The 22927-nt window shown below is 39.2% G+C and overlaps 1 protein-coding gene across 3 annotated transcripts in view; it reads right to left on the reverse strand.

Moving 5' to 3' along the window:
* The window catches only part of LOC108718091 (erbin), a 127032-nt gene that overhangs the window by 90414 nt on the left and 13691 nt on the right, over positions 1–22927 (reverse strand). For all 3 annotated transcript variants that reach the window (XM_018265713.2, XM_018265696.2, XM_018265721.2), the window contains one exon: positions 17709–17804. The gene's annotated coding sequence lies outside the window, so the exon portion shown is untranslated. The remainder of the gene's footprint in view (positions 1–17708; positions 17805–22927) is intronic.

The following is a 22927-nucleotide window of genomic DNA, read 5'->3' on the forward strand; positions in this document are numbered from 1 at the left end:
TTTGCACAGAAGCAAAGTATATCCCTAGAACATGTTCTTATCAAATGAAAAATAAAAATTCTAGACGTGAACCCATAATGATTCTTTATGCCTCACATTTACAGCTTCCGTCTGTGAATTTTAGCCATTAGGTACTTTACACATTCGCAAACTGAATCTGGAAAATATTTTATAGGCGACTGTAGCTGATCTGACTGCTCGCACATAACATCAGATTTAAGCACTTGCATCCATAGACCTGCCTTGAAACTGAGCATTTATAGTCTATGAGGAGGTGTTGCAAATATTTCACATGAAATTACATAATAAAACACAAACGTGTACAACTCAGAAAGTCACAGTTTATTGTCTGCATTTTTAAAATATTAGGAGGAGTAGGAGTTACCATATTGCTTACATTATTGCAGATGGAAGCAAGGTGAAAGTGTTCTTCAAGAATCAGCTTAAATGTTACTATAGTGTTCAGCATGCTTGGTTTTTGGACATATTGCTTAAATAGGCTGTGGCAGTATACATATACAACAGCACTAAGGATCCAGAGTAACCGACTATACAGAATTTGTTAAAGTGTTGGTTCACCTTTAAGATAACCTTTAGTATTTCATAGAATACCCAATTCGAAGCAACTTTTCAAATGTTCTTCATTATTTATATTTTATAGTTTTTTAATTAATTGCCTTCTTCTTCTGCCTCTTTCCAGCTTTCAAATGGGGGTCACTGACCCCATTTAAAAAACAAATGCTCTGAAAGGCTACGCATATATTGTTACTTTTTATCACTAATCTTTTTATTCCGGCCGTCTCCTATTCCTATTGCAGTCTCTCATTTAAATCGATGTATGGTTGCTAGGATTGTTCGGACCCTAGTAACCAGATTGCTGAATTTGCAAACTAGAGAGCTGCTGAATAAAAAGTGAATTAACTCAAAAAAAAAAAAAAACACAAATGAAAAAACTAATTGCAAATTGTCTCAGAATATCACTCTCTTCATCATACTAAAAGTTAAAGCAAAGGTGAACAACCAACCCTAAACCATTGATGTCAGAAAATGACTATGTTTATCTAGTACCCTAAAAATTAACTATTTCTTGGCTACATGATGTAGTTCAGTAGGCAGCCATCAATGGCATTTGACCTTATATACCTTTCTGTGTCAGAACCAAAACCATTGTATTCTACACAGTTTATCTGTTATCTCCTTAGTTAAGGTTAACATACACTGCAAATTCCCAACACTGGGCCACGACAGGCTGACTGATTGGTTCATACATTAGGTGCTACTGAGACCCATTGGACAAGAATAACGACACATTGATGCGACACTCACTCGGGCAGCCCCATTGGTAAGTCCCATACACTGGCAAGAAAGCTGCGACTTGATCTGGAGTGACCAAGTTGGGAGCTTTTATTGGCTGTGTCCCCTATACACAAATTAAAGGAACAGCAACACCAAAAATGAAAGTGTTTTAAAGTAATGAAAATATCATGTACTGTTGCCCTGCACTGGTAAAACTTCAATAAAGATTATTGAAAAAATCTTCAGAAACACTACTATAGTTCATATAAACAAGCTGCTGAGTAGCAATGGCGGAAATTGAGAAAAGGCTATAGTGGAAAACGGATAACACCAATGTAGAGCTTATCTGTTGTGTAACCTGGGCCTTTTCTGCTTTGAATGGCTGCCCCTATTGCTACACAACAGCTTATTTATATAAACAATGGTAGTGTTTCTGAAGCAAACACAGCACTTTTAACAGTGCAGGGCAACAATGCATTTTATTTGTATTACTTTCATTTTTTGATGTTATGGTTCCTTTAATTACAACTTAAATGGCAGCCCTCTAGTTACACAGCAACTTATTTATATAAACGGTTGCAGTGTTTCTGAAGCAAACACTTTTTCTTTTTACCTGCAACAGTGCATTATAATTAAATGCATACCGATTAAGTTCATGCTTTGGTGTTGCTAGTTCTTTACCATTGCAGGTTCTAAAGAATAAAAATGAGTGCACCTGGATGAAGCAACACAGCAGAATTTGCTTGCATTTACAAAGGCAAGTATGCTACTATGTATGGAACGCTCTGTGAACACAACCTGTGTTTTCATGATGCATAAAGAAAATAAACAAAGGTAAATACCAGATATAAATAGGATGTATTGTCCGTTTTATGAAAAAGCAACTCCTTAAGGTGTGGCTCTGAAAGCAGGAAAAAAAACACCTTCACTGTGAACTGCACAATAGTAAACCTTTTACTTCTATTGTCTATTATTCCTGTATCCAAGCACAGTGACAATTCCAGTGAAATGTGCTTTAAAAAGTTGTGTTTCTGGTTACTTTATTGAAAATTTCGGCAAAAACCCTACTGGTCCCGCCCATCCGTTCCACTTCCTGCTGCCTCTTTTGAAGGCTGTGCAGGGGAACCAGCACTGTAGGATAGGAACCAATCAGCAGCTAGGCTGACCTGACAGGGAACTGAGGCCTGTCTTTGCTTGTGTGCATGTATGGCTGTGATTGGCTGTCCCCCTCCTACTGTGCTTCTCTTAGGGACTGTTAGGATACACCCACCTCTCATTTGAAACATGGACAGTGACTGTAGCAGATTCATAGGGAGCTCCAATAAAGGGGGCATTTTTGAAGATAATATTAATTTCCAGCCAAAAGTAAAACCAACACCATATAGTAAACATTATTGCCTACAGAAGTGTTTTTTTTTATTTATCCTATGTCTCCTTTGATATAATCAGGCCTGCAAACAAAATTCAATAATTTGCCAAATAAATGTAAAAAAAAAAATACTCTTGGCTAGGTTACACTCCACGGAACAAAGGAGTCATATGCAATCCCCCATGTAGTGTGCAGCAAGTCTTCAACTACTTCAGAGCGCAGAGACTTGCAGACTGAACCCTGAATGGAATGCTTCTTGTGCTAGGCAACGTTTAATTAAAAAGTGGCTTGAAGGGGGTGCCTGTTTAGCAAAGGATAGCATATAAAACCCTTCTACTAACATTCAAAGCCCTTCACTCTTCTGCTCCTTCCTACATTTCTTCTCTAGTCTCACTGTACGGTCTTAGTCGTCTTCTCCGCTCCTCTCATCTTCTCTTCGCACCATCCACATTCAATTCCACCTCTCCTCTCAAACCCTTCTATCTTGCTGCTCCATAACTTTGGAATTCCAGCCTGAATTCCTCCGTAAAGAATCCTCTCTCAATCTCCCATGTTCTCTTGGAGCACAAGAACATTAGCCTAGTCCTGTGCCTACTGACTATGCCTTATGCACTTTTTCATCTCCAATTTCTGCCTGTATGTCAGCCTCCCATCCTTTTATATCGGGATCTACCAGTAGACCTTTAGCTTGTGAGCAGTAGATCTCAAGACACTGTCAACAAACAGCTTTTCTAAATCACCCTTCTATTTCATGCTTTTCATTCAGATATTTATTATGTTAAGGTTACATAAGGAATCGTTGTTTGTTAAATATAGCAATATACAATTTCCAATCATCAATATTTATGCAATTGTTTCCATGGAACAGAATGCTCACAAAGCTTTTATGGATGTAGATCCTACTAGGACAATATCACAAAAAGTAGACCTCGCATTAGAAAAGTATGGGCATTCCTGACTTAGACTGTAAGCTCTACGGGGCAGGGACCTCCTTCCCACATAGCACTTATGCTCTTTGTCCCGATATGAATTCCATGTATATTATGTGATTTGTCTTCCCTGTGTATACTTTTACATATATTGTACTTTTATGGATTGTACAGCACAGCACTTTACAAATAAAGTTATACATACGTTAAAAAAAGGCACCCTTCTCCAAACGTACGGAACGGGCAGATGTTCAACTTGCATTGTGGCCCTAAGCCACAATCTCTACATTGAGCTCCAGATTTTTCCTCCATGCAGAGTGCTGGTTTCGCAATGGAGCAGGCATGATGGGAGCAAGTGCTTAAAATATTAGCACTACAGGGCACGCTCTTGTACCCCCCCTTAGAATTTTAGAACTGATCAACAAATGCAGGAAGGAAAACAATTAAAACCTTTAGGACTGTATCAAATGTGTGTTGTAAATAGAGAAGCCACACAAGCCCTTTATTCTTGGGGATTCAATGTTAATTTATATCCAACAGCCCCAGAAAGGCAAAGAGAATTGAGAACCTCACAGATTGAACTTCAGAATTCATTATGTACACCAATACCAATCCATAAAACCGGCAATCAGCAGACAATGAACTTAAGGTATGTAGCATCCAGAGGGACATCCGCAGTTCAGTTAACTACAGACAGGTAAAATGGTTAAGACGTTTGGCAATTAATAGAGAAATGTATGCGGTTCATGGCACAAGCAATAGGGTGATAGAATATTCAGCAGCGATTACTAGAGAAAATAACCAACAAATAGGCGTGAAGTGTATTGTTCTGTTCTCCTTAAAGGAACAGTAAAGGTGGCCATACACGGGCAGATAAAGCTGCCGATATCGGTCGTTTGGACTGATTTGACAGCTTATCTGCCCGTGTATGGGGGCTTCCGACGGGTCTTCCCGATCGATATCTGGCCACGATATCGATCGGGAAGGTTGGATTTTTACCCGACCGACCCGTCGGAGCCGCTTGGCGCATCGTAATTCGATCGTTCGGCCGAACGCTCGAATTACCCCCGATATAGCCACGCAGTTTAGTGGCATATCGGGGAAAGATCCGCTCGTTTGTCGATGTCGCCAAACGAGCGGATCTTTGAGTCTATGGCCACCTTAACACCAAATAATTAGTGTATTGAAGTAATGGGAATATAAATATTGCAGTGCTGCACTGGTAAAACTGGTGTGATGCTTCCGGAAAAAAAAAGTTGGGACACCGTAAAATGGAAATCTGCACGCCTCTGGATGCTACTATTCCCTTATATTGTTAGTAGCATTCGGTTTCTGGGGTCTCAAAAGCAGGGGTGTAACTACAGAGGAAGCAGGCGGCCCAGGAGGTATAGGGGCCCCATGAGGCCCTAATTCACATATAATTTCAATAACGATTGTTAAACCAAGTCAACCGCTAAACATTTTGGGGGTTTAAAAAATAATTTGCTGTGGGGCCCAATGATATGTAGTTACTTCACTGTTTAGAAAGGCACCACACACAGTCAGGTTGATATAAATAAATTGTAACAAGATCTCCATTAGTGGATCTTCTACTTCCTTTATTCTTATTATGTGCTCTGTGCTGACCTGTCACCCATTGTGTAATCCTGCAGAAACCATCTTTGTGACAGAGGGATTTCTACTTAAAGGGATACTGTCATGGGAAAAAAAATTCAAAATGTATCAGTTAATAGTGCAGCTCCAGCAGAATTCTGCACTGAAATCCATTTCTCAAGAGCAAACAGATTTTTTTATATTTAATTTTGAAATCTGACATGGGGCTAGACATATTGTCAATTTACCAGCTGCCCCAAGTCATGGGACTTGTGCTTTGATAAACTTCAATCACTCTTTACTGCTGTACTGCAAGCTGGAGTGTTATCCCCCCCTCCCTTCCCCCCCCCCAGCAGCCAAACAAAAGAACAATAGGAACCAGATAACAGCTCCCTAACACAACATAACAGCTCCCTGGTAGATCTAAGAACAACACTCAAAAGTAAAAACCCATGTCCCATTGAGACTCCTTCAGTTACATTGAGAAGGAAAACAGCAGCCTGCCAGAAAGCATTTCTCTCCTAAAGTGCAGGCACACGTCACATGACCAGGGGCAGCTGGGAAATTGGCAAAATGTCTAGCCCCATGCCAGATTTCAAAATTGAATATAAAAAAATCTGTTTGCTCTTTTGAGAAATGGATTTCAGTGCAGAATTCTGCTTGAGTAGCACTATTAACAACCTTTAAGCAACCTTTCCCGTGACACACACTATTCCTCTAAATATAAATAATTGCTTCCAATTGCATTATGGTGAACACAGACGTACCATCTGCCAAGCTGACATGATGCGTCCGACAGAGGTATTATCTCATATTTCATAAAAATAATGTTAATTTAAATTCTCTATCTTTTTAGCTAATTCTCAGGCATTAAATCCTGACTACTGATCAGATTGCCCAGATATACAGAACTATAAAAATAAGGACTATAGTGTACCTTAAGTGCAACAGCGAACATTTTATAAGCTTTGTTATTCAAAGGAAAAGTAACACGAAAAAGGAGCATTTTTCATGCATTTCAATATCAGTCGTAATTATCCTACAATGTAAAAAAAAATGTAGTCGGGTGAAAAAATACTTAAATTAATTGAGTTTTCAGCAAAAAAAAAAACCTCTAATTGCACAAATTAATCTAGTTTTCGAGAGAAACCCACTGAAAAAAAAACCTAGATCATAAAGGCTACAGATATCTTCAAATGGTTCAAGGGACCTCTGCTTCCTCTGCTACCTCTGTTTCAGCTGGAGTATTTTCGGATACAAGCTATTTCCAGATTCAGGGTATAACAAATCTCAAAAATTCTATTTTTCTTTTTTTTAAAAAAAATTTAACCCCAAAATTCGAATTTAGACTAAAAAAAATACCCTGCAAAACTCAAATTTGTTGGGTAAAAATCAACTTGGCCTTTGATAAATAACACCCTAAATGTACATAAAATATTTTTTTTACTTTTAGATGGAAAAGGTACAGCTATGGGATCTGTAAGAGCTTATAAAGGCCATATAAACTGACTGACCCCCCCCCCCCCTAAAAGATCTGACATACTAACTCGTGGGCAAAATGGTTGGATATAGGGTTGCCACCTGCCCTAAAGGCCTGGCCAATAAAAATAAAGTTTGATGTCAATTAATTAATAGGAAAGAAAAATAAAAATATAGGAAGGATGGTATTTTTTCTACAAAAAGGTGGCAACTTCTCAAAATTACCTGATAAATATTCACTACTGGATTCCCAGCATCCATGTATAAGACAACCCTGAACTACACCAACCTCCAAAGCTAGACAAATGTCCTGGAAATCACAAAAAGGAACTAATACTGGAGTTGAAGCCAACTTGCAAGGGTTAAAGGCAGTCAGGAAATGGTTAAGCTGAATGCCAAGAGCAGCAGCCACATCCTCCCCTACAATGGCAGTTACACCCTCACGGAGCACCACGTAGATTCTCATTATCATCAAAGAAACACCATTTAAGAGAGATGTAAAAGGACATGCAAGTTCCAAATCTACGAAAAGTCTATTTATAAGGTGTTTTGTGCTTACTATATTAAAGGGGTGATTCACCTTTAAAGGGATACTGTCATGGGAAAACATGTTTTGTTTTGTTTTTCAAAATGCATGTTATTAGTGCTGCTCCAGCAAAATTCTGCACTGAAATCAGTTTCTCAAAAGAGCAAACAGATTTTTTTTTTATATTTAATTTTGAAATCTGACATGGGGCTAGACATTTTGTCAAGTTTCCCAGCTGCCCTCAGTCATGTGAATTGTGCTCTGATAATCTTCAGTCACTCTTTACTTCTGTACTGCAAGTTGGAGTGATATCATCCTCTCACTCCCCCCCCCCAGCAGCCTAGCAATAGAACAATAGGAAGGTAACCAGATAGCAGCTCCTGAACACAAGATAACAGCTGCCTGGTAGATCTAAGAACAGCACTCAATGGAAAAACCCAGGTCATACTGAGACACATTCAGTTACATTGAACAGGAGAAGCAACAACCTGCCAGAAAGCAGTTCCATCCTAAAGTGCTGGCTCATTCTGAAAGCACATGACCAGGCAAAATGTCCAGCCTACACATCAATATTACAACTAAAAAAAACACTTGCTGGTTCAGGAATTAATTTTATATGATAGAGTGAATTATTTGCAGTGTCAACAGTGTAATTTAGAAATAAAAACTACACCATAAAATCATGACAGAATCCCTTTAAGTTAACTTTCAGTTTGTTATAGAATGGCTAAGTCTAAGCAACTTTTTAATTGGCCTTCATTATTTTTTATAGTTTTTGAATAATTTGCCTTTTTCTTCGGACTCTTTCCAGCTTTCAAATGGGGGTCACTGACCCCATCTAAAAAACAATGCTCTGTAAGGCTACAAATGTATTGTTATTGCTACTTTTTGTTAATCATCTTTCTATTCAGCCCCTCTCCTATTCATATTTCAGTCTCCTTTTCAAATCAATGCATGGTTACTAGGGTAATTTGAACCCTAGCAACCAGATTGCCGAATCTGCAAACTGGGGAGCTGCTGAATGAAAAGCTAAATGCTTAAAAACCACAAATAATAAAAAACTAAAACCAAATGCAAATTGTCACTCTCTACATCATATTAAAGGTTTATTTAAAGGTGACCAAACCTTTTAAGGCACCACTCTTTGCTGACAGTTATAGCTAATAAAAAAAAGATATTTCATTTCAGCCGCCGCTGTAAAAAAGAAATACTGCCTTCGTCAGCTCCAGTTACCTTCTAATTCACTGCTGAACTGATTTTAGGCTTGTCTCATTAACAGAGGTGGGCGATCGATACTCGCAACATTCATGTGTTAATTATTATTAGACACCAACATATTCTGCAGCGCTGTACCATAAATGGGTGTATACACCGAACATATGTGTTACTGAATTTAGAGTAAGTAGATCAGATTGCTAACTATAAAACCCTGCTCTGCTGCATTGCTATGTATCTGGACAGTTTAAAGCACAAGCTACAAAAAGAACACTCAGACGGAGGAGTAATTCTTGATACATTCTAACACTGGATTAATCTATTTCCATGTACTCAATGGAAAATTATAATACACAAAGCATTAGGGAATACTGTAGCACACAGCTTTCTCCAGCACATCCCCACATTATTGGCATTCCCTTCATTACTATTCAGCGAGTTGATTTCCAAGCCCCTTAAAGGCCATCGCAGACAACCTTGCGGAGAAAACAGCAGTAATATGAAGCTAGAGGTCAGCGGTGCAATGAATATACAAAATGAACATTTCAGGCCGTTGCAAGGCTGAGTAAAACGTAGACTAGAGAAATCAATGCAACATTATAAGCTTACAGTAACCACAGAGATGAACTCAAGTGAAGACAACACAACGCTGTAATGAGGATTCATATACAATTACCAGCCTGTGTCTTCCTGTCATTTAGTAAAGGCAAATTGAAGTCCAAAGCCAAGTCCAGTGAGAGCCAGAGCTACAATGGCAGGGTAATTTGATTCAGCACAAGCATTCATAAGTTTGTATGTATAATGATCATTTGCCATCTGCGGAAGCTTATCCTTACATTACACGTACTGTGCATTGCATGCCCTCAAGCCTGTAATTTGTTTCACTAGAACTCTCATTGGTTTATGCTGCAGTCTGTTTTTTAAATCTTTGTTATCTTCAGCCTGTGAATCACTTGCTGTTGCAAAGCTGCACCTCACAGCACTCCACCACCAACCACAAGCAGCTCCTTCTGTAACAGCTAGGTTTCCACAGGTTGAGCATCAAAAACACACACATACACACAGATATATATATATATATATATATATATATATATATATATATATATATATATATATATATATATATATACATATATACATATATATATACATATATATATACATATATATATATATACATACATATAGATTTGTTCACAAGGATCCGCACACCAATGTTTTTCATCAAAATAAGTGTTTTATTCGGTACATCTATGTACCGAATAAAACACTTATTTTGATGAAAAACATTGGTGTGCGGATCCTTGTGAACAAATCTCTATATGAATTTTTGGACCCTGCACCCACAAAGATTATACTAAGTCCGGTCTTCAGACACAGAATATATATATATATATATATATATATATATATATATATATATATATATATATATATATATAATACACAAAAGCCATGAATATCTTGTAAATGATATCCTTATAAACAGTGAGTGTCATCAGTTATAAACGGTGAGTAGTGATGTAATTTCTGTCACATGACTCACTGAATCTTGTATATTATAATAAATAAAGTACCCCCTGTTGCAAAATATGAGGATATTAGAAGTAACCTCGTAGTTCCATGACCTGTATGTGTGGTCACTTATAACATATATATATATATATATATATATATATTTATTGAGAGTAGCTTAAATCTAATACAGGTGTGGGATACGTTATCCGAAAACCCGTTATCCAAACAGTTCAGAATTATGGAAAGGCCGCCTCCCATAGACTTCATTTTACTCAAATAATCCAAATTTTTAAAAATGATTTTCTTTTTCTCTGTAATAATAAAACTGTAACTATAATAGAATTAATCCTTATTGGAATCAAAGCAAGCCTATTGGGTTTATTTAATATTTACATGATTTTCTAGTTGACTTAAGGTATGAAGATACTACGAAAAGATCCATTATCCAGAAAGCCCCAGGTCCAGAGCATTCTGGATAACAGGTCCCATACCTGTATACAGGGCAGCCATCAGGTGGGGACAGGGGGGGGAGAGTTGTAGGGGCCCGAGGGTAAGGGGGGGCCCGGCCACGCCACACTTACTTGATTAGCCGGGCCCCCCATCTTTGTGAGAGCTGCTGACTTTGAGACGGCATGGATGTTTAAGGGGCCCTGGCCACCAATTTTCTTATAATGTGTGGGGGGGGGGGTGGCCACCAATTTTTTTTCTCATGTGTGGTCCTAGCGACCAATATTTTTTAATGGGGGGGGGGCCCTGGCCACAAATGTTTTTTTATGGGGGGCCCTGACCACCAATATCTTTTTATTAACATGTGGGAACCCTAGCCACCAATATTTTTTTTGTTTTTTTACTGTGTGGTGGGGGGCGGACCTGTGGGTTGGGGAGGGCAGACCTGTAGGTGGGGCTTGCGGTATGCGCAGCCCAGGAAATTTTGTCGTATGGGGCCCTGCGATTTCTGATGGCGGTCCTGCCTGTATATATACATATACCATAAAGCTATTTGGATCTTCATACCTTAAGTCTACTAGAAAATTAAGTAAACATTCAATAAACCCAATAAGATGATTTTGCTTCCAATAAGGATTAATTACGCTATATCTTAGTTGGGAGTAGAAGCTACTGTTTTCATTTTTAAAAATTTGGATTATTTGTAGGGATGCACCGAATGCAGGATTAGGTTCGGGATTCAGCCTTTTTCAGCAGGATTCGGATTCGGCTGAATCCTTCTGCTCAACCGAATTCTTCTGCCTGGCAAAACCCGAATCCTAAATTGCATATGCAAATTAGGGGTGGTGAGGGAAATCGTGTCGCGTCCCCTTCATACACCTAATTTGCATATGCAATTTAGGATTCAGTTCGGTATTCGGATGAATCGTTCGCAAAGGATTTGGGGGTTCGACCGAATCCAAAATAGTGGACTTGGTGCATCCCTAATTATTTGATTATAGTGGAGTCTATGGGAGACGACCTTTCCGTAATTTGGCGCTTTCTGGATAATGGGTTTCCAGGTAACAGATCCCATACCTGTACAGAGAAAAAGGAAATAATTTTTTAAAATTTGGATTATTTGGATAAAATGGAATCTGTGGTAGACGGCCTTTCCTTAATTCAGAATGGGTTTCCGGATAATGGATCCCATATACATACTAGGTTCAATTATAGGCAGGGAACCACCTGCACGGAGATTGTATGTTTTTTCTAAGGTTACATGTGTTCCCTCCAGGTACTCCAGTTTTCTACCAAACTCCAAAACATACAAGCAGCTTTTTATTGATAAAATAGATTTTGTTTGTGGATGTGATAGGATACTTACATTGTAAGTAAGATGAAGATGTGATATTTATAGAGTGAATCACTTGAAAAATAAACATGCAGAAAATCGATCTTGTCGAATATATTTCCATTTCATCATCTCAACAGGAATGCGCAAGTTTAAAACTAAATGTGATGAATGTAAAGAATAAACTTGGCTTTCATGGGTGGTAAATAAATTGAGAAATAAACTCGGCAACTTGAATAACAGCTTTCCTGAAACCATAGCCCGCACTAAATATTAAGGCGATGTGCATTGCAATCTGTTCACAAGTAACATATGCCCAGTCGCAACCAGACTCCAGACGGGCTCAAAAGGAACAAGAAAAAAAACTGGAAGCAACACAGTAGATCTGGTAGGACACCATCTGGGTGAGTGTATATTTATATAATATAGGATTATCAAAACTGTCATATGCAACAAAATAAAGACAATAAATACTAATTCCAGACAGACGTTATTTGTCCTACATATACTTAATGTAATGTAATTTTATTAAGAAAACTCATATATATTAAGACTGGTACTAAAAGTACATATGTCAAATAGCATCAGTGATTGTACAGGTATGTTATTCTGTTATCCAGAATGCACGGTACCTGGTGTTTTCCGGATAACGGATCTTTCCGTAATTTGTTGCTTCATGCCTTAAGTCATGTAAACATTAAATAAACCCAATAAGCTGGTTTTTCTTCCAGTAATGATTAATTATATCTTATTTGGGATCAAATACAGGTATGGGACTTGTTATCCAGAATGATCGGGACCTGGGGTTTTCCGGATAACGGATCTTTCCGTAATTTGGATCTTCATACCTTAAGTCTACTAGAAAATCATGTAAACATTAAATAAACCCAATAGGCTGGTTTTGCTTCCAATAAGGATTAATTACAGTATATCTTAGTTGGGATCAAGTACAAGGTACTTTTTTTATTATTACAGAGAAAAAGGAAATCATTCTTTAAAAAATTTGGAATATTTTATTATAATGGAGTCTATGGTAGACAGCCTTCCCGTAATTCGGAGCATGCTGGATAACGGGTTTCCGGATAATGGATCCCATACCTGTATATCTACATTTATCAGCAGGAGCATCTGCTCTCACAAATGAAGGTCTTTGAAAGGAACAAAATATGATGCCAGGTGTAGTCATTCTGTGTTTATACGACTTCAATATGCAGTTGGCTTTCTGTAAATCTCAACAACACTGTTGTCCTTGAAGCTCATAAACACTTATTTATTTTTGTCTCGATATTTCACATTTCCTCGATTTTAAGCGTAAAAAAAAAAATGTTACTTTAAGGGCAGAGACACTCAGCAATTTGGGGAGGTTAGTCGCCCGCGACAAATGTCCTCTTCTTCGGGGCGACCAGGGTTGGACTGGGCCGGCGGGAGACCATGAAAAAACCCAGTGGGCCCCTGGCTTTTGTGGGCCCCGCTGACCCAGATCCGCACCCACAAAAACTTCTTAATCCGGAAAACCGTTTACATGCAGATGTGGCGTTCCGCCGCATGCGCACAGGCGCGACGTGCCGGCACATGCGCCCACTGGTGTCGCATCGGCGCATGCGCACATATTCGTTGTGCTGGTGCAGCACAGGGGGGGGCGGAGGGGGTACCTGGGATAGCAGCCCTGCTGGGCCTCGAGCCCCCCAGTCCGACCCTGGGGGTGACTAATCTCCCTGAACTGCCTCCCCTGCCAGCTAGAATGAAAACTGCCGTTGGGATGGCACTCGAGGCGCCTCACGAGGAAACTTTGGGCGACTTCAGAAAACGAAGCGCCTCGAGTGCCATCCCGCCATCGATTTTCATTTTAGCCGGCAGGGGAGACAGTCCAGGGAGATTAGTTGCGCTGCAGAAGAGGAGATTTGTCAGGAGGAGATTTTACATAATTCTTTCCTGGTCCACTGAAAAACGTAAAATGGTGGTTCAACAGTATTCCAAACTGGCCACTCTTTGCATTGTATCTGCATGTTCATCCAAGTTCAGGAGTAACGAAGGCCAACACAGCACTGAGTAGTCAAATAGGCATTCTTTCTACATGACACGCTGATGTAAATCTGGGGATTTTCCAGTGATGGGTTTTGTTCCTTTTTTTAACGAACATGTTAGCAGCAAAACATGAACCTTAATCCTCAGGTTTCACATGCTACAATGGATAAACTTCTGAGTTCGATCAGGAACAGACTTGTCTAACAAACTTTTCAAGCTAGGACCAGTGGAAGCATGTTAGTAAAGGTATAGATCAGTTATCTGTAAACCCGTTATTCAGAAAGCTCCGAATTATGGAAAGGCTGTCTCCTATAGACATGCACATCGCCTTAATATTTGCTGCGGGCTATGGTTTCAGGAAAGCGGTTATTCAAGTTACTGAGTTTTTTTTCTCAATTTATTTACCACCTGTGAAAGCCAAGTTTATTTTTTACATTCATCACATTTAGTTTTAAAATTGCGCATTCATATTGAGATGATGAAATGGAAATATATTCGACAAGATCGATTTTCTGCATGTTTATCTTTTAAGTGATTCACTCTATAAATATCACATCTTAATCTTACTTGCAATGTAAGTATCCTATCACATTCACAAACAAATTGGTACATTTTATCAATGAAAGCTGCTTGTATGTTTTGGAGTTTGGTAGAAAACCGGAGTAACCGGATGAAACACTTGCCACCTTGGGTAAAACATACAGGTGGTTCCTTGCCAATAATTGAACCTAGAATGTGTATGGGATCCATTGTTTCGGAACCTGTTATCCAGAAAGCTTAGAATTATGGAAAGGCTGTCTCCCATAGATTCCATTTTATCCAAATAATCAAAATTTTTTAAAATTATTTTCTTTTTCTCTAATAATAAAAAAGTACCTTGTTTTTGATCCAAACTAAGATATAATTAATCCTTATTGGAAGCCAATCCAGCCTATTGGGTTTATTTAGGGCAGAGACACATTGTCAGATTTGGGGAGATTAGTCACTCGGAATGCTTTGTTTTACGAAGTCGCCCAAAGTTTCCTTGTGAGGCGACTTCGGAAAACAAAGCGCTCTGTGTGCCATCCCGCTAGCGATTTAAATTCTAGCCGGCGGGAAGGCAGGTCGGAAGATTAGTCGCCCCAAAGAAGAGCCGGGCGATTAATCTGCTTGAATTTGACGTTGTATCTCTGCCCTTAATGTTTATATGATTTTCTAGTAGACTTAAGGTATGAAGATCCAAATTACGCAAAGATGTTATCTGGAAATCCCCAGGTCCCCGGCATGCTGGATAAAAGGTCCCATACCTGTATCATTGGCAGAAACACAAAGTATTCTGCTTAAAGGAGAAGGAAACCCCCTGGGCCCAAAAATCCCTCCCCTGTGTTGCCCCCCCATCTCCCCCCTGGCCTACCTGTCCCGCCGGGCAAATGCCCCTAACTTGTTACTCACCCCTCTACGCAGGTCCAGTCCACGGAGTTCACAGGCGCCATCTTCTCCCAAGCGGTCTTCTTCCAGCTTTGACCGGCGTTTTTGGCGCATGCGCAGTAGGAGCATTTCACCGGTACGGATCTACTGCGCATGCGCCAAAAGTCACGAAGTGAAATCGAAAAACTTCGTGACTTTTGGCGCATGCGCAGTAGATCCGTACCGGTGAAATGCTCCTACTGCGCATGCGCCAAAAACGCTGGTCAAAGCTGGAAGAAGACCGCTTGGGAGAAGATGGCGCCTGTGAACTCCGTGGACTGCACCTGCGCAGAGGGGTGAGTAACAAGTTAGGGGCATTTGCCCGGCAGGACAGGTAGGCCAGGGGGGACAACACAGGGGAGGGTTTTTGCGCCCAGGGAATTTCCTTCTCCTTTAACTCTGCAAATTAATATTTTTCCGCATTGAAGGAAAGGGCTGCATTAGACAAACAAGGCAGGCAAAGCAGTTTCTGTGGCATCACATAATTTATTACAAATTCCCTGTGCAATGTATTGAAATCCATAGTCATGGTATAACAGTCTACAACAAAGATGTCAAAACAGAGGTCACTGGTTTGGATAAATCCTGTAAAAGTATTAGCCTGTTTTTCTTAGGAATGGGCTGGTAAGACAACCAGTTATCCATATCAGAGAACAGAGAGGAAGCCACCAGTACATGCACAGCATCCCCACTGTTTAATAGACAAAAATATACAGGATCTATACACAAAGGCACAATTTGGCGCTCTAGTACAAACACTTTAATGTTTATCTAAAGAATCCTTAACTGTGATCCAAACATTCAGTGGGGCTAAGGCTTTGTGTACAGTGTTATTTATATCCTCACAGTTATCAGCCTCACAGGGGTTTCTCCCCACTGTCTAATACACGTACACATGGAGTGTGTGTGTGTGAGTGAGAGCTCTCCATGTCCAACGAACACTCTTTCCATTTATGTCTGAGCTCTGTAACCCCATGAGAACACTTGAATGGTTACAACTTGATATGGCACAATAGTGGGTTGTGTGTTCTGATCTTAAACACGGCAACATGCTTCTCTTTGAGTGCAAAGATATAAGCCGTTTATCTGAATCAGTAATCAGGAACGTTATGAAACTTCTGGGCCCATGGATCTCTATGCTTATCATGACCATCTGACATGGGCAGCTTGTTTTCTATTGAAGGAAATAGTAACCAATTGCCAACAAAGGCTGGTATTTTGAATATTATGGCTACCCCTTGAGGGCCAAGTCCATCGCAAATGCCCAACTGCCATTAGCCTGGCTACAGAAATTGTATATGCTATTAAAATGACTGCTCCATATTTCAGAAACCAATTATTAAAACTGAGTTTTCCATTAATCCTCAGCATTTGCCGGGACAAGTATAAGTGAAAGATCCGTGGTGTGTGTGTTGTGTGTGTTGTGTGTGGTGTGTGTGGAGTGTGTGGTGTGTGTGTTGTGGTGTGTGTGGTGTGTGTGGTGTGTGTGGTGTGTGTGTGTGTATATATATGTTACATTGTACACATGGTCAGTAAATGAGGTTGAATGTATAATAAGTGAGCTCTATAACACTAACTGATAAATATCACAAATAATAATAATGGTTCACTATACCATTAAATTGTATTTTCCCAATTAATTAATCTAATAGAAAGTCTTGCATAATATTAAGCACCAGTTGAAAATGGGAGTGGATTAGCAGTTTCTCTGCCAGCAACACCAGGAGTGAAGTTATTTTAAGGTTATTTGCACAATACAGATGTTTGCACCATTTCAGTTGGACCACTTATCTGTACCATCCTGAGCTCTTGGGCCCAGCTTAGCAAAGTGCCCATACACAGGCAGACACATGACAGTTGGGGTATTATACACAAATACAGTAATTATTATAACATTCTTTACAATAACATATGATATAGTTTAGAATTAATGATTCCCAATCATTAGGGGGGTTTCAATAAAATTGGTAATTTTGTTTTTTATTAAAACAAAGTTTTCCACCCAAATCGCTCGTTTTTTTTCTAGTTGTCGTCTGAAAATCCTGGCTTTTTCAGGTTAACGTAGAAAACCCAGCACAGATCATAATGTCAAGAAACATCTTCAGTAGGGTTGCCACCTTTTCCCTGAAAGAAATCTGGGGGGAGGTGCAGCAGTGATGCAGCAGGGGTGGGGCCATGGCAGCAGGGGTGGGGCCATGACACAATGGGTGGGGCCATGACAGGACGGGACTGTGACGTGGCGATCAGCCACTCACCACGTCAATCTCAGGAAATCCTGCCCGGTTTTCCTAACCGGGCATTAACCCAAGGCAACCAATCAAATACTTGCATACATTGTTTAACCAGCAGCTGGCTGAAAAAAAGGCAATCTTTGACTGGTTACTATGAGTTAATGACCATGGGCAAATTTGCCCAGTGTTTATAAATGAGCCCTACAATGGTCAGAAACTTGTTAGGAGTAAAGCTTCAAAATGAATGAATGAATTTAACATTGAGGAGACAAACACAGCAAATTGGTTTATCACTCACCCGATGACAAGGTCCTTCCTGGGTTCTTCTTTCCAACTCACAGCCTGCCAGCAAGAACCTCTTTCTGACACTTGGTCATCCAGCCAAAATATAGTCCTGCAAAATATAGACACACGGGTGAACATTTGATACTGGTCAGTCAAAGTGTATATGTTATCTATGCAACATGTACCAACAATGTACAAGTACTAAAAACCATATATATCTCACTAGCCACAGTTTTGCTTGCTCCACACTACAAGAGCAATGTCCTCAATAATAAAATGTAGTTCAGAGCAGAATTTCAGGTCAGCAAAGGGGTTTGTTTGTACACAATGATAAGACTAAGTTTCTCTCTATAGATAAATCACACACAAAACACGTGTAAAGGTCGCCATAGACGCAAAGATTTATCGTTGGTGAATGATCGATTTCAGTGCAATCCGACCAATCCGTCAATTTATCGTGAAGTTAGTGGGAATCGAACGATCGTGCATGTTACGATTTTTCATCCAATTGATCGGCCAGGTTAAAAAGTTTTCATCGGTCCCAGTGCAATCTATCTATGTTTGCAGGGTCAAGCAGGCATCTACCCTTCGTTTTCCCGGCAATATTGCCTGAAATGGTCTTTTTAGTTGATGGACAAATCGTACATTTAAACAATCGTTTCAAGATAATCGTGATCTCATGATAACGAAAAGATCTTTTAAAAGTCTTTATGGCCAGCTTAAGGGGGTTCACAGTCTAACCCCTACAGCAGGTTTTTTAGTGGTTGTATATTACAGCCTCTGTCAGTTCTCGCGGTTGGCACCAGGAGTTTAGAGGGAATGTTTCTTTCCCCAATATTTCTGCCTCTGTTATAAAGTGAACACAAGCCCAATATGACAACAGCTAAAACTACTGCTACCCATGTTCATCACAATATACAGTGTTTCAAGTATAGTGTGTATAGTACAGTGTTTTATAGTGTGTGTGTGTGTGTGTGTGTGTGTGTGTGTGTGTGTGTGTGTGTGTGTGTGTGTGTGTGTGTGTGTGTGTGTGTGTGTGTGTGTGTGTGTGTGTGTGTGTGTGTGTGTGTGTGTGTGTGTGTGTGTGTGTGTGTGTGTGTGTATATATCGCTTTAAAGCAGTGCTCCCCAACCTTTTTTTACCCATGAGCCACATTTAAATGTGAGAAAAAAAGAGTTGGAGAGCAACACAAGCATGGAAAAATCCATGGGGATGTCAAATAAGGGCTCTTATTGGCTATTTGGTAGCCCCTATGTGGACTGGTAGCCTACAGGAGACTCTGTTTGGCAGTACACCTGGTTTTTATGCAACCAAAACTTGCCTCCAAGCCAGGAATTCAAAAATAAGCACCTACTATGATGCCACTGGGAGCAACATCCAAGGGGTTGGTGAGTAACATGTTGCTCGCGAGCTACTGGTTGGGGACCACTGCTTTAAAGGAACAGTAAGACCAAAAAATTAAAGTGTATTAAAGTTATGAAAATATACAGTGCTGATTATGCTGCACTGGTACAACTGGCATGTTTGCTTTAGAAACCCTACTATACCTACTTTAGTTTATATAATCAAGCCATGTGTAGCCATGGGGCAGCCATTCAAAGCTGAAAAATAAGAAAAAGGCACAGGACATGCTACTTTCATGTCACAATGATACACCCATCATGTCCGACGTTTAGCATTATTAACTTAACATATTACATCTGCTGAGCACTGTGTTGTCCTGTCCCTGCACTATGCTGACCTGTCTTGCAGGAGTTGCAGATTTTTGCACTTGCACTTTTTGTCTGTTGTCCGGTACATCTATTTTGTGTGTGCAACTAAATAAACTAAATAAAAAAGTGCAACTAAAAGTGCAACTAAATAAAAAATCACTTGTTTGATGGTTATGGTTCTCCACAACAGTATATTATATTGGCATTCCTTTAAAACACTTTTATGTTTTTGGTGTTACCGATCCATTAAGGTCTAGCTAACATCACAATCTAGCTAACATCACCTCGATTAACACTAAAAACTTGTGGTCTGATATGGCCCAATTTCTTCCTCCAAAGAAACAACGTTAAAGGGATGTTCACCTTTAAACACTTGTATCAGTTAGTTTCACATTGTTCACCAGAAATAAAGACTTTTTTCCAATTACATGATGTGTCTTGTGTCTACTGCAGAGCACAGAAAAGTAAACATAAATATTACATTAAGACAAACATCTGTCTAAGTTGCATTTAATAAGTAAATGTATGTTTCAATTTTCATACAATTTCAAACCTACAGACCCTGTAGTATCTGGAGTAAAAACCAAAAAAAACTGTACCGACTCAGACTCCCAATAACTTATAAATACAAGCACTGAAAATTATTTTTTTTAAGAGCTTCTATGAAGGAGAATATGGCAGAAGCAATTCTCTTTTGTTTCAGGTTTTATTGATTAATCTGATAACATACTCGACTTGTGAGTCAAGATAGGAGGGGACATTATAAATTTCTTAAGCTGGCCATAGACGCAAAGATCCAATCGTACGAATCATCGTACGATCGGACTTTCCCATCTCCCAACCTGCCACTAACCATTCCGATCCAATAAAGTTTATAAAGAACAGAACAAATAAAGAACAGATCAGCCAATGTTCTGCCCCTGACAGCAATCGTACGAAAGTTATGTCTGACCAAAGCTGGTGACAGTCTCCCACTGAAAATCGTACGATCGGCAATACACGCAGAGATATTATCGGCAGCCGACAGAAATCTTTTAACCTGTCCGATCTCCGCCGGACAAAAAAAGGTCGAGTTGTGTTTTCCCATAAAATTGAAGTTTTTCAAGGGTAGTTTTCAGTCAAAAACTTGAATTTTTTGGGGTTAAAAAAAAAAGACAAATTTTTCAAGATATATTATATCTAGATAGAATTTGTCGAGGTCATATAGGAGTCAATGGCAGAGGTCCCTTGTAGGGATGGGAGAATTTGACCTGTTTCGTCAAAAATTCGCAGCCGGAAAAAAAAAACGCGTCTTTTTTTTTTTTTGTCGCACGACGCCATACAAGTCAATGGGCGTCATTTCCACTGTGAAACAAGGTGAAAAAATTATGTTAATAGCCTTCATGATGTTAAGAGTTTTTTTTCAGTGGGTTTCTCCCCTGAAAACTTTGAGTTTTGAGTTTTTTAACCGCAGAAAACTCAATTAATTCATGTTTTCATGTTTTTCACCCCAAATTCACTGATTTGAGCTTTTTCCATTTCAGTTTTTTCTGAAATCGGAAAGTATTCCAGTTCTGAGTTCATTCGTATAAAAAAATCTCACACACCTCTAAAACTCAACCTTTGATAAATTAACCCCTAAATCTCTGCTTGTTGAGCAAATAGTCAAACCTTGTATGTTTCGTTACCACAAGCAGTTATCATACTGTCACAGTAAAAATGTGGTAATATTTTATGGGGTAGAAAATTGGAAGCCTACAATTATAAGCAAGGGAATAGTGAATTAAGTGCCTTTGTAATAAATGACAGAACATTCATTCTATTTTTAGTATCTTAGTTGATTGTGATTTCATACAGAACAATGATGATAACTGTAAAGAGTCACAAAATGTAACCATCCAGTCAGTATAATTAACATATTTTCTGTAATATGTTGCACAGTACAGATGGAAGAAATATTTTAAACAGCCAAAAGCAGCTGGAACTATGTGGTATAGGTAAGTTATACTAGGTTTTGCCCAGATCCTACAATTTATCCACCACTTGACAGAATTTCAGTGGATGGCTGCTGGTACATGCCCCAGACCAAGCTGAAACCAAAATCTACCATGTTCCTCCTACACCAAAATTCTCTTTGCCAAACATAAGTTTACAAAAAAATTGGGGCACAGACATCACAGGGGACATGGACACATTGGTAACAAAACCTTAAGACAAAACAGAGGAAGAATATACATAATACCATATAATACCATGCCCAGTTTTTTTTTTGGTAAAAAAATAACCAGTTAGATATACGCGTAGCTGGCCCCTGGGTCGGGCTGATTTCTGCCTTTGTGACGTCAGAAATGGGCAGCTCGGGCATGGGTCTATAAATAAAGCCGATGCACCTCGTGGGATAGGATTCGGGTTGGGAGGGCCCGTGGTTAAGGTCGGGTGGATGGGAAGACAATGTGATCATTATGAATAAGATTTCTCTCACTATGTTCTTAAAAAGACAGTTTTATTAAGGATCAAGTTGTGCTTTCCACGAAAATTTGAGTTTTTGAGCTGTATTTTTTTGGTAAAAACTCACATTTTCGGATTCAAAAAAACTAGACTTTTTCTAAATAGTTTTTTAAAAAAATAGAATTTTTCGAGATTTCGAGACGGGTTTAGGGACTCAAACCCGCAGCATTGCGTTTTTACCATTCAAGTTTTTTCTTAAAGGAAAACTATACCCCCAAAATGAATACTTAAGCAACAGATAGTTTATATCAAATTGTATGACATATTAAAGAATCTTACCAAACTGGAATATATATTTACATAAATATTGCCCTTTTACATCTCTTGCCTTGAACCACCATTTCGTGACTCTATTTGTGCTGCTTCAGAGATCACCTGACCAGAAATACTACAATACTAACTGTAACAGGAAGAAGTGAGGAAGCAAAAGGCAGAACTCTGTCTGTTAATTGGCTCATGTGACCTTACATGTGGTTTGTATGTGAGTACAGTGAATCTTACGATCTCAGGGGGCGGCCCTTATTTTTTAAAATGGCAATTTTCTATTTATGATTACCCAATGGCACATACTACTAAAAAAGTATATTATTATGATAATGGTTCATTTACATGAAGCAGGGTTTTACACATGAGCTGTTTTACTCAGTATCTTTTAATAGAGACCTACATTGTTTGGGGGGTATAGTTTTCCTTTAAATAAGATACCATTTGAGTTGTGAGTTCATTTGAGGTATTAAAAAACTCTAACTCGACCTTTGATAAATAACCGCCTAAATGTTAAGAGGACCAATTAACATTGTGCTTCTCAGAAGCAGCGAATCAGAAAACAAGAATTAGGAGAGAAAAACAGTTCAAACTAGAGAGGTACATTTCCTGAAGAAAATGTGAGTGGTGCTTGCCGTGGCAAAACTCAGGCCCAAATCTGATTGGCTGTTGTTGCCCCGCCCCTTTTTTTCCTAATTGTGAACCACAGTCACTCAGTGACTAACATACCAAAGTTTGGGAATGCTGTCATTTAATGTGTAAAAATGGC

This window comes from Xenopus laevis, chromosome 1L (genome assembly GCF_017654675.1).
Source record: "Xenopus laevis strain J_2021 chromosome 1L, Xenopus_laevis_v10.1, whole genome shotgun sequence".
Classification (NCBI taxonomy): Eukaryota; Metazoa; Chordata; class Amphibia; order Anura; family Pipidae; genus Xenopus; species Xenopus laevis.